This window comes from Suncus etruscus, chromosome 5 (assembly GCF_024139225.1).
Source record: "Suncus etruscus isolate mSunEtr1 chromosome 5, mSunEtr1.pri.cur, whole genome shotgun sequence".
NCBI lineage: Eukaryota > Metazoa > Chordata > Mammalia > Eulipotyphla > Soricidae > Suncus > Suncus etruscus.
The window spans coordinates 98,870,354-98,884,134 of record NC_064852.1 but is presented as its reverse complement, the minus strand read 5'-3'; positions in this window follow the sequence as shown (position 1 = coordinate 98,884,134).

The window sequence follows — 13,781 nt, the reverse complement described above, 5'->3', positions numbered from 1 at the left end:
AGTCAGAACAAACATAGACTCAAAATAAAAGGCTGGAGAAAAGTTATCCAAGCAAACAACACCCATTAAAAAGCTGGAGTGGCCATACTAATATCAGATAATGCAAACTTTATACTCAGGAAGGTTGTAAGGGACAAAGACGGACATTTTATATTAATCAAGGGGTACGTAGAGCAGGAAGAATTCACTCTCCTAAACATATATGCACCGAATGAGGGGCCAGCAAAATATTTAATACAACTGCTGACAAATCTGAAAAATAATATCAACAACAACACAATAATTGTGGGGGACCTAAACACGGCTTTGTCAACACTGGACAGGTCAACCAGACTGAAACCCAACAAGAATATACTAGACCTGAGGAGAGAAATGGAAGAAAGAGGCCTAGTGGATATATATAGGACACTCCATCCCCAGAAACCTGGATACACATTCTTCTCCAATGTACATGGGACATTCTCCAGGATAGACTACATGCTGGCACATAAAACATACCTCCATAAGATCAAGAGGATAGAAATTTTGCAGACTACCTTCGCTGACCACAAGGCTCTGAAATTATTTGTGAACTCCAAAAGGACTCAGAAGAAACACTTTAACACCTGGAAGTTAAACAGCCTCATGCTCAATAACCAGTGGGTCCGAGATGAAATCAAGGAGGAAATAAAAAGGTTCCTGGAAACAAATGACAATAAAGACACAAACTCTCAGAACTTATGGGACACAGCAAAAGCAGTACTGAGAGGAAAATTTATAGCTTTGCAAGCACACATCAGGAAGGAAGAAGGAGCTTACCTGAGTAGCTTAATGACACAGCTAATAGAACTAGAAAATGCTCAACAAAAGGACCCAAGAACAGGAAGACAGAAGGAAATAACAAAGCTGAGAGCAGAAATCAACGAAGTGGAAACTCAAAAAACAATCCGAAAGATCAACGAAAGCAGAAGTTGGTTCTTTGAAAAAATAAACAAATTGATAGACCACTGGCAAACCTAACAAAGAAAGAGAGAGAGAGAAACTTGATAACTCGTATCAGGAATGAAAAAGGAGAGATCACTACTGATATGACAGAGATTCAAAGGGTAATCAGAAACTACTTTGAAAAACTCTACGCCACTAAAAATGAGAACCTGGAAGAAATGGATAAATTCTTGGACTCTTATAATCTTCCACGGTTGAAGGAAGAGGATGTAGCATATCTAAACACCCCCATCACCATTGATGAAATTAAAACAGTAATCAAATGTCTGCCGAAAAACAAAAGCCCAGGTCCAGATGGATTCACTAATGAATTCTATCAAACTTTCCAAGAGGAACTACTGCCAATCTTGGCAAGACTCTTTCATGAAATTGAACAAACAGAAACACTTCCAAATAGCTTTTATGAAGCCAACATCACCTTGATACCTAAACCAGACAGAGACGCTACCAAAAAAGAAAATTACAGACCAATATCACTGATGAATGCAGATGCAAAGATCCTCAACAAAATCCTGGCAAATAGGATTCAATGCCTCGTCAAGAAGATCATCCACTACGATCAAGTAGGTTTCATCCCAGGAATGCAAGGCTGGTTTAACATCCGTAAATCTATCAACATAATACACAACATCAATAACAAGAAAAATAAAAACCACATGATCATATCAATAGATGCAGAGAAAGCATTTGATAAGGTCCAACACCCATTCTTGATCAAAACTCTCAGCAAGATGGGAATGGAGGGAACCTTTCTCAATATAGTGAAGGCCATCTACCACAAGCCAGTGGCAAATATTATCCTCAATGGAGAAAAACTGAAAGCCTTCCCTCTAAATTCTGGCACAAGACAAGGCTGTCCTCTCTCACCACTCCTATTCAACATAGCACTGGAAGTACTTGCTATAGCGATTAGGCAAGAAAAGGATATCAAGGGAATCCAGATAGGAAAGGAAGAAGTCAAGCTCTCACTGTTTGCAGATGACATGATACTCTACTTAGAAAACCCTAAAGACTCTATCAAAAAGCTTCTAGAAACAATAGACTCATATAGCAAGGTGGCAGGCTACAAAATTAACACACAAAAATCAATGGCCTTTCTATACACCAACAGTAATAAAGAAGAAATGGACATTAAGAAAACAACCCCATTCACAATAGTACCACACAAACTCAAATATCTTGGAATCAACTTGACTAAATATGTGAAGGACCTATACAAAGAAAACTATAAAACTCTGCTCCAAGAAATAAGAGAGGACACACGGAAATGGAAACACATACCCTGCTCATGGATTGGCAGGATTAACATCATCAAAATGTCAATACTCCCCAAGGCATTATACAGATTTAATGCCATCCCTCTAAAGATACCCATGACATTCTTCAAAGAAGTGGATCAGACACTTTTGAAATTCATTTGGAACAATAAACACCCTCGAATAGCTAAAGCAATCATTGGGAAAAAGAATATGGGAGGAATTACTTTTCCCAACTTTAAACTGTACTACAAAGCAACAGTTATCAAAACAGCATGGTATTGGAATAAGGATAGGTCCTCAGATCAGTGGAATAGGCTTGAATACTCAGAAAATGTTCCCCAGAGATACAACCATCTAATTTTTGATAAAGGAGCAGGAAATCCTAAATGGAGCAGGGAAAGCCTCTTCAACAAGTGGTGTTGGCACAATTGGATAGCCACTTGCAAAAAATTAAACTTAGACCCCCAGCTAACATCATGTACAAAGGTAAAATCCAAATGGATTAAAGACCTCGATATCAGCCCCAAAACCATAAGATATATAGAACAGCACATAGGCAAAACACTACAGGACATTACAGGCATCTTCAAGGAGGAAACTGCACTCTCCAAGCAAGTGAAAGCAGAGATTAACAGATGGGAATATATTAAGCTGAGAAGCTTCTGCACCTCAAAGGAAATAGTGCCCAGGATACAAGAGCCACCCACTGAGTGGGAGAAACTATTTACCCAATACCCATCAGATAAGGGGCTAATCTCCAAAATATACAAGGCACTGACAGAACTTTACAAGAAAAAACATCTAACCCCATCAAAAAATGGGGAGAAGAAATGAACAGACACTTTGACAAAGAAGAAATACAAATGGCCAAAAGACACATGAAAAAATGTTCCACATCACTAATCATCAGGGAGATGCAAATCAAAACAACAATGAGATACCACCTCACACCCCAGAGAATGGCACACATCACAAAGAATGAGAATAAACAGTGTTGGCGGGGATGTGGAGAGAAAGGAACTCTTATCCACTGCTGGTGGGAATGCTGTCTAGTTCAACCTTTATGGAAAGCGATATGGAGATTCCTCCAAAAACTGGAAATCGAGCTCCCATACGATCCAGCTATACCACTCCTAGGAATATACCCTAGGAACACAAAAATACAATACAAAAACCCCTTCCTTACACCTATATTCATTGCAGCTCTATTTACCATAGCAAGACTCTGGAAACAACCAAGATGCCCTTCAACAGATGAATGGCTAAAGAAACTGTGGTACATATACACAATGGAATATTATGCAGCTGTCAGGAGAGATGAAGTCATGAAATTTTCCTATACATGGATGTACATGGAATCTATTATGCTGAGTGAAATAAGTCAGAGAGAGAGAGAAAAACGCAGAATGGTCTCACTCATCTATGGGTTTTAAGAAAAATGAAAGACACCCTTGTAATAATAATTTTCAGACACAAAAGAGAAAAGAGCTGGAAGTTCCAGCTCACCTCAGGAAGCTCACCACAAAGAGTGATGAGTTTAGTTAGAGAAATAACTACATTTTGAACTGTCCTAATATTGAGAATGTATGAGGGAAATGTAGAGCCTGTTTAGGGTACAGGCGGGGGTTGGGTGGGGAGGAGGGTGATTTGGGACTTGGGTGATGGGAATGTTGCACTGGTGATGGGTGGTGTTCCTTTTATGACTGAAACCCAAACACAATCATGTATGTAATCAAGGTGTTTAAATAAAAAAAAAAAATAAGCTTTCTCAAAAAAAAAAAAAAAATATAAGACCTTGGAGCCAGAGCAGTGGCGCAGTGGTAGGGCATTTGCCTTGCACACTGCTGACCCAGGATGGATGCCAGTTTGATCACCCGGCATCCTATATAGTCCCCCCAAGCCAGGAGCGATTTTTGAGCGCAGAGCCAGGAGTAACCCCTGATCATCACTGGGTGTGGCTCCCCCCAAAAAAAGTAAGACCTTGAGTTACATTTCTATTGTCTTAGCAGCAATGTTCCCTATGGTCCCTGGCTCCCCAAGTGATTCTTAACTACCCAAAGGGGATACAATTCCCTGTGAATCACATAGCTAAATTTATAAGCACAGCAACCTGGCATGGAGCCCCCAAGGAGAGGAGAGCTAATAAGTGGGTACCACCACCTGGGTTGTTGAACAGCAGTGTCAACAGGGGAAAGGAAACAACAATAAAAAAAAAAAAAAAAAAAAAAAACTCAAACGTTTAGCTGTTTGAAATCAAAATATGCTTGAACAGAACCTCTAGTACAGAAGGTAGATTGTTTGCCTTGTATGTAACTGACTTGGGTTTTATTTCTGGCATCTCATATAGTCCCTTGAGCCTGCCAGGATTGACCCCCCCCCCCCAAGTGAGGTGGAATACTCCATGAGTACCACTGGGTATGGCCCAAACCCCCCCCAAAATAAAATATTCTTCTAATCCCAGAATTTCTTTTTAAAAATTGTTTTTATTGATATCATTGTGAATTATAAATCTTTCATAGTTTTATTTCAGGCATTTAGTGACAATGAATTAGGGACATTCCCACCACCAGTGTTGACCTCCCTCCAGCATAGTTCTCTGCATGCATCCCATACCTTCCCCCTAGCCCCCAGAACAACCAGTGTAACAAGTCCATTTTATATTTAGTTTGGTATAGTTCAGGTCTCTTGACTCTATTGTCATTGATTTTAGCATGGGTATTTAGATCTGACCTTTTTTTTTTTAATCCACTCAATGTTCTTGAGACCACTTGGCCCTTGGACCCCATTCACTTGAACATTAGATTTTGTTTACATTATGTATTAATATATATATATATATATTTGGTTTTGGGGCCATACCCAGTGACACTCAGGGATTATTCCTGGCTATACAGGCAGAAATCGCTCCTGGCTTGAGGGACCATATGGGATGCCAGGGGATCGAACCATGGTCAGTCCTAGGCTAGCACGGGCAAGGCAGACGACTTACACCTTGCACCACTGCTCTAGCCCCCACTATGTGTTGATACTTTTATCTGTTTTAAGTAGATTATTAAGAATTTTTTTATTTTGTTTGTTTTTTTGTTGTTATTGTTGTTTTGGGGCCACACCCAGTGATGCTCAGGGGTTACTCCTGGCTAGGCGCTCAGAAATCGCTCCTGGCTTTGGGGACCATATGGGATGCTAGGAATCGAGGTCCATCCTTGATCAACTGCATGCAAGGCAAACACCCTACCTCTGCGCTATTGATTCAGCCCTAGATAATTAAGAATTCTATAAAGGTACCAGAGAAATAGAACAAGAGGTAAAATACTTTCCTTGTATGCAGTTGATGCTGGTTCAATCCACCGCACCACATATGGTTTCCCAAATATCATCAACAGTGATCCTTGAACACAAAGCAGGAGTAAGCCTTGAGCACAATAGGGTATTAGCCAACCTGCCACTAAAGAGTTAAATAATTTTAAGTAAAAATATATATCTGTAAAATTAAGAGAAGCAAATTCAGAACTGTCAACAGAACTTGATGAAAATCTTTGGGTGAGATAATCTGTCCTGTAAAATAAATTTTGTGAAATCACCACACACACACATATTTCCACCCCCAGTTGGATGGGTCTGAAGAAGCAGGATAGTGGTGAAGAATAATAAACCAAGCCAGTTATCTGAGTCATGGGGATTGTCTGAACTTCATGGTCTCCTTTATTAAACCAATACCAATTCAAACGGGTGGAGTAAGATCCAGGTGGGCTTTTACATATCAAAGAACTAGGTGAAAGGGAAAGAGAAAATTGAGGGAACACCTTTGTTTTGGGTTAATAACTCAGGTGTCATTTCACAATTCCACCTTTCTGTTCAAAACAAAACAAGATAAAAATTTAGAAAGGCTACAAAAGTTTTGTTCTACTGTTCTTCACCAGAGGCAAGAATCCCAGATAAAAACTTATAAAAAATGGTTGTTATTTTACAATAGGCAAAGTTGGCTATAAAAGCATCAAACGTTAAAATGTGCATGCATATTCTCAGAACAATCAGCATTTTTCATTCCTTGTCTTATACATATCACAATTTTTTCATAGATTTCTCTAAACATAAACTTCCTACAGATATACTTAATTTGAAAACAAATTACTAAACTTTCTTACACCAAGCACTGTAATATGAGTCCTTGGCATACAAGTTCCTTTTTCATAAAGTTCTCTAAACAAAATCATAAAAGCATGTCTACAGATACTATATATTCAGTTGAAAATAAGTTTGCTAAAACATTTTTATAATGAGCACTGTAAGAAGAGTCTATAGTATCCAAGTTTCTTTTCCATAGACCTCTATAAAACATTAGAACATTTTTGCAGACATAATTTGAGAATATTTCCTACTTAATATACACAATCAAGCATCATAGCTATGGGGAAAATTCCCAATTGGATAGCTGAAAACCATTAAAAATATAACATTATGCAGTTTCCCAGAACTGTGCAAACTAATATTAAACTGCTAACGTTGAATACAAATTATGCTTGCAGTGGGGCATAGAACAAAACAGTAGCTATTAAAACCTATACAGGTATAACACACAGTTTAACCAGCAATATAATAACCTATGCAGATAGGGCCAAGATTAACATAGAGAAAGTTGCAGGAGGTCCTTAAGCAGTATCTCCTCAGTTGAGCTTCTATTGGCCTTGGGTCCTCCATCTTCTCCATCTTCTCCTTTTGTAGTAGACTACTGATGTCTTCTGAATGGAAAGGCCTTCAGTTCCTGGACTGGAATCTGAATTTGGGGGACCTGCTCATCTCCCTGTTGTTGGTCCGCCTCAAAAGGGGCTTTCTCTTTGGCTTCTATTCCTTCAGAGACCTCAATAAACTGCTGCAAGTTGGGGGACCAAGATCTTCACACAAAACACCTTTGGTAGAAGAAAGGCAGTTGGCCTTGGCCTCTAGGACATTTATGAGTCTTCAGATCTCTCCCCTTTACTGCCTGTTTCTGTCCCACCTGAGGGAGACTTTGCCACGTTCAGAACAGAGGCCATTTACACTAATGTTCTGGTGATGGGCACTGCACACTCAGTTCACCTTCAGGAGGCCACATTAGTGATAATCCACCAGAGAATCAAATAATTCACCATTGTTGGGGGTCTTCTCAGGTCCTAGATTCACTCTTCAGATGCTAGTTGTAAAATATGTCCCAATATTGTGAAAACACCCCACATGCATATTTCTACCCCTAGGCAGATGGATCTGATGCAGTTAGGGTAGCCATGAAAAACTAATAAACCAAGCCAGTAGGAGAGAGACATGGAATCAGTTTGCTTCTCACCTCATAATATCTCAGTGTGCCAAAGCCAAACTGCCCTTTTTTATTAAATCAATGCCCATTTATGAGGAGGGAAAAGGCCAAATGATCCAGGTGGGCTTTTACATATCAAAGGAAGAGGTTTAAAGGAAAGAGGAATATGGGGAACATCTTTGTTTTTGGTTAATAGCTGAGTGTCATCTTACACTACCCTAACAATCTGTCCTAAATGTCTGGTCTACACTCAACATCATGTGGGTACTGCTGACCATTGTTTGAAATCTCTAAGGGATTCAGCAATTGTTTCACAAGGACTTAAGCATCTCTCACTTGGTTTATTGAACTGCATATAAATGTTTAGTGAAGAAATCTTTAAAGTCTTTTGTCCTATAGCAAGGATCACTTCATTTCAACCTTCATTTGATTCAAACTTCAAGACTCAAATGCAATTTGTAAATGTCCTTTACATAACACAAAAAAAGCATACAAGTTTTGTCCATCATATGTTATCTGGAGTTTCAAAAATCATAGGTATATTATCATAGGTATACATCAAAATGTAAAATTCTTTAGATATTTCTTTGATTAAGATTAGATAGATGTATATGGAGTTAAAATGTTTGCTTTTCATGCAGCCAAACTCAGTTCAATCATGTCACTACATATCATTCTCAAGCACAACTAAGAGTAATCCCTGAGCACAGATATAAGATATTCCCTGAGCTTTAGGAGTAAGAGATAAGGAGAAAGAGAAGAAGAAAGAAGGAGAATAAAAAGAAAAGGTGTCTTATGTAATGACATATATTCTCTCTGAATATAGAATTCAGGAGCCCACATTCAGCTTCCCTTCCCAATTAGCTTCAATTCGTTAGCATAAAGAGGAAATTTCCTGGATCACTGCTTTCAAGTTTAAAGAGCTGATGATCTCTTTTGAGATAAATTTAAAAAATATCTTGGACTTTGAAGATAGTCTTAATCTTCTCTCCAACTCTGTTCTTTCATAATCTTCTCATATCAATAATTGGAATATTCAGTCCCAGTTATTCACACTAGAAATTTGGGGACAATCTTGACATCTGCTGCTCTTTTGCCTATAGCTTTAATATGTCACAAGTCATTTAATTATAGAGCTAAAATTTTGACCCATTTTCACTTGCTTATCACTCATACTTTCTTCAAAGCTCTTATCCAACTAGAAAGCAAAGAAAATTTATCTACTTTTCTACAGGAATCTCTTTTTATTTTTTTACAAGGATCAGTGATTTGGAGCCTGGGGTCCACTCCTAATAATACATTGCAAAAAGATGTAGGCCTGCTGATTCCGTTTTTGGCATGGCAATGTAGTGTTGTTTTCACTCACTGGTGCTTATAGCAATCAGGTCCACAACATAGGACTCAAGTTTGTGAGTATGCTATACTGAGGCTCAAACTCAGAGCCTTGTATAGACACTTGCATACCTTAATTTTCTTCATCACACCTATCATGCTTATAATTTCCCATATATTTGAGTATCTGTTTCTAGTCTGCCTCATACACACACAAACACAGACATTTGTAAATACAAGGGCCATAATTGCTTCATTCATGTTGTATATATATAACAACAAACACAGAATTAAAGATTCTCTGCAAATTACACTGGATAAACAAATCAACTCAATTTCTTATTATCTCAGTGTCATCATAAGGGATATTTTAAAGCCTCAAATAGTTCTCAAAGAGATTAAATTTCCTCTAAATATTCTAATTTGCATTTTAGTTTATATTTGAAGAGAGATTGGAAAGGGTCAGAAAGTTATCATAGGAATTAAAGCAATTATTTTGCATACAGCTAGCCCTGGTTCAATGCCTAGTACTATACATGCCCACCTGAACCCTTCCAGGAGTGATCCCTGAACACAGTCACATATGGCAATCCCTCCCAAAAAGAGTGGTAGGAAAAAACTCATAAATCATGGAATCTGTTTCTAGAAGATCTTTTAATGAGTTAGTATACAAATATGAGTATCCAAACAATTTGATTATATACTTACGATTTATGAAATTCCAAGCAGAGGGAGCAAAATCTTTTCTAATGTCATCCAGTCTTTTTCTGGAGAGACTAAGTTAACATTTCTTATGTTAACTTATAGAAAATAATTATTATTTTGTTCCTTGTCTTCTCTTTTCCACCATATGCCTCTCCTGTAACATGTAATTGATTTTTCATTTCTTTGAATTAATCTAATCTGGATATTTAATATGTGTTAGGTTTCTTTTATGACATATAATGTTCTCAAAGACATATCCTATAAAATAACCTCTTCCTTGGTGCTCAAGTGATATAGTACAGCAGGTAGGGCTCTTGCCTTGCTCTTGCCTTACATGCTGCTGACCCAGTACCAGTTCCATCTGGTACTCTGAGCCCTGCCAAGACTCTCTGAGTGCAGAGCCAGGAGTATGTTCTGAACACTGTTGGGCCTGTCTCAAGAATTTAAAAAATAAAAAAAACAAACAACCTCAATTTTTCTTTAATGAATGAACAATTCCATTGTATGGATATAAAAATTGGCATAAATTTTTCATATTTTCCCAATAACCCTGTTAGATTTTTATATTTTGTGTAGTGATATTCATTCTTATTTTGATAGAATGTATTTTCTCTATTTTTTCTTAATCAAGGGTTCATTAGTTTTACAGATCTTTTCAAAGAACTAAAGTATGACTTCACTGATATTTTACTGTTACCAATATGTTCATATTTTGATTCATAACAAATATAATTATTTTTGCATATAATTTTTATTCCATATTAGTTTTGCTTTTTGTACATTTATATTTATTTATATATTATAATTTTATATTTATAACTTTATATTATTTATTTTAGAACATTTTTCTAATAGAATTATAATTTATACTTTATTATATTTCTATTAGATTATTCCATTACTTAGTGCCAAGATGTCAGGGGCTTACTTGTATATGATTGACTCCAATTCAATCTCTGACACCAAATATGTTCACCCAAGTATCATCAGGAGTGACCTGTGAGCTGAGAGGATCTTAGTTTTCAATACTGTTGCAGAACTTGCAAGAAAAAGTAAGAGAAATAGATTAAAACACCAAGCTTATTGTTATTTTATAGACTCAACCATGTTTCTTAAGTAAACACCCCACACACACGAGACAATCACAAGCATTTATCAAATTAACTATGCTAAATGTTTATTTTGACGATTGGCTTTTATCCTCCAATTGTCTCATTGCTTTTACTGAGAAGCAGATTTTCAGGAGTTTTTAATTCAACATTTCTTAAAAAAGAAAAATCACTTTTGGGGTTGGGGGAGGGTAAAAGAAAGGGGGGTTGGGGAGATAAAAAGAAAAATCACTTTTGAAAATTTATCGTATCATCCACATTGTAATTTATACTTATTTTTCTTTCAGCAACTTCTTGTTTTTTTTAACTCTGTCAATAGTTATTATTTGAGTAATAAGCAGGTAAATACAATTCATAAAACAGGATTCCTTCCCAAAATGAGTTTAAAGGGTCAGAGAAATAAACATTGCAAATAAAAGGGCTAGAGAGACAGTACAGCCAGTAAGATAAGGTGTGTTTATCTTTCATGTGGCCAACTGGGTTCAATCTCTGGTGCTCCATAACCCAGCACTTCCAAAAGTGATCCCTGAGAACAGAGGAAGGAGTAAGCCCTGAGTAATGTCAGAATATTGGGTACAAAACATTGCAAAATTTCTGATGAGAAAGCATGCTACGATGTAACAGGTTATAAAATGACATACTGAAGTATAGATGAGAAAGCACAGAACTCTATGGAGATTTAGTGTCAGATTTTCTAGAATGGGGGACTTTTAAGTAAAATTAAGTAAGAAGATTTCAGGAAGAAAGCAAATGAAGAAAACTGAGAAAGAAGAGCTTGAGTATTGAAAGTTAGAGACTGTGATTGGATTAGACTGGTTGCCAGATTTATTTGACACCTCTTTTTGGGGGTAGAGAGGAGTGAAAGCGGGAAAGAAAATAACAGAGCACCTGTTTAGAAATCTAATTCCCTTAAGTGACAAGGTAAAGTAAGCCAATTGCTAGGTGATTGCAGTGCCTCTTTGGGCAGTATCTTCTACTTGGGAAACAATGGGCTATATAAAGGAGCCATATTTGGAGCATTGCTATAGATAAAACCTAAATACAAAACTTAGAGATCAAGCAAGAAATGTTTTCAGTATTCATTTTGTTAGAAATGTTCCTTGTCAATAGTTAGTCAATATCCTTTGCAATATAATACTCTCATACTTGACACAACAGTGGCATTATTCTCAGTGATTTATTGTTCCTAAATTACCTAAATTTAAGAAAGCCAAACTCAGATTAAGCCTGCAGTGAACTCTAGCCTCTATCTCTCTCCCTCATAAGAGCATCTGCCCGTCTCTGTAATTCTTACTGAAGGAATGCATGGCAAAGGGAAAACAGAAAAGTAGAGGTACAGCTCAGACCAATTGATGATCATTATTCAATTAGCACTCATTTGGGGGGGGGTATGGCATGTACATTTATTATCAATTTTTTATTTTTATTTTTATTTTGATCATATTGGCTTACATATCTTTCACAGTAGTATTTTAGATACATATTAACATTGAATCAGGGGAATACCCATCACCAAATTTGTCCTCCCTCCATCCCCGTTCCCTTCCTGCAACCATATCCCCATCCATCACCCCCCGGGCTGCTAGAGTAGGTGGTCCCCTCTTTGTCTAACTTACTATTAGTGATATCTATATCTGTTTGGTCCTGGTACCCTCCCATGTTTCCCCCTCTATTTGAGAGGTGGAGCTCGATAATTCGAGTTATGTGGTTTTGTTTGAAGGAAAGAAAAGCAATAGAATGGAGTAAAAAATAAGAAAAAATAAAAATAAAATAAAATAAATCAAATAAGCTGAACATGGTGGAGTCCTTCTAGAGGCTTTCAACCTGTTTGAGCAAGGATATGAAAAAAGTAGTTGAAACACCACATCAATACAGAAAGAAATATCAAATTAAATATCCAGTGAGCACTACAGCAATAAAGACAAGCACCACTCAATAGTCTCGGTTCTGAAATCAAACCATGCGGGAGTACAAAGAGAGAGGAAGATTAAAAAAAATTGGAAAATTGGAGACATCAACTTCAATATCTACACCAAAATAAAGACATCAAAAAATCAATCAATCAATAAATTTATATGTGGAAAAATGATTATTTTGTGCTTTTTTTTTTCTTTTTTCTCTCTGCATAGGCACAGTAACTATTGGGGATATTATAGAGGGAATTCTCTTGGCCTAGGAGTTACAGGGTTTCTCCACCCCTGATTAACTATAGACTCCTTGCATGATCATTTACTCTTCCCTCAGTGCTTTTTTTGGTGTATAGAAGACTTCTGCTTAGTCATGGATGGTAAAATCGGACCTCTGTATCTAGAGATCTTGGTGTCTGAACAGCTCAAGAAATGGAGCTTATGAAGTCTTTGTGGTTCTCGCAGTTCTGCTTCTTCAGTGTCGTTTTAATCCATCTTCTGTAGTTGGTGGTCTTGGTCATTATGTTGCTCCTATGATGGAGCCTGGGATAAGTCTTTTGCTGTTTCCGGAAGACCCATTCAGTTGCGATTGTCTCAGTCAGACCTCTAGAATTGGAGATCTTGTTTGTTGAACAGATCGTAGACCAAAAGCTAGGCTAGTGCTTTTTGTTGTTGTTGTTGGTCCCATGATGCATACTGTCCTGGTTGTAACAACCGGTCATCTGAATATAGCGATCTTGGCTTTTGCACAATCAAAGAGTTACATGTCTTCTGATTTTGTCTTACCGTTGGATGCTGAGTAAGGACAAAGTGCTCTTGGATCAAGTTGTTCTCATTTCTTTGTTGTCAGATTATCAATTTAGAACTGGCGCATGTTGGTGTCAGAGCAGCATTATGGATGCCCTGGAGGGAATTTGGTTCCTGGAGCTGTTGTGGAGAACTCTGTCCTTTCTATGTCTGGGATCCAGGAATCAATGTTGGACGGTCAGTGCTTAATTCCCTGGGGTCTAAGTTGGTTCCACATGACATACGTTCAGGGTGGGTGATGCCCCTGTGTTGTAAAAAAGTATACCGTAAGTTCTTATCCCTAGTAGATAAGAGCTTGTTTTTACACGTAAAATTTCCCCTTTTTTTAATATGCCTTTGCAGGAAGAGGTGGTGTTACATTATATTGCTGGTGGATTTGGGGGTAGAG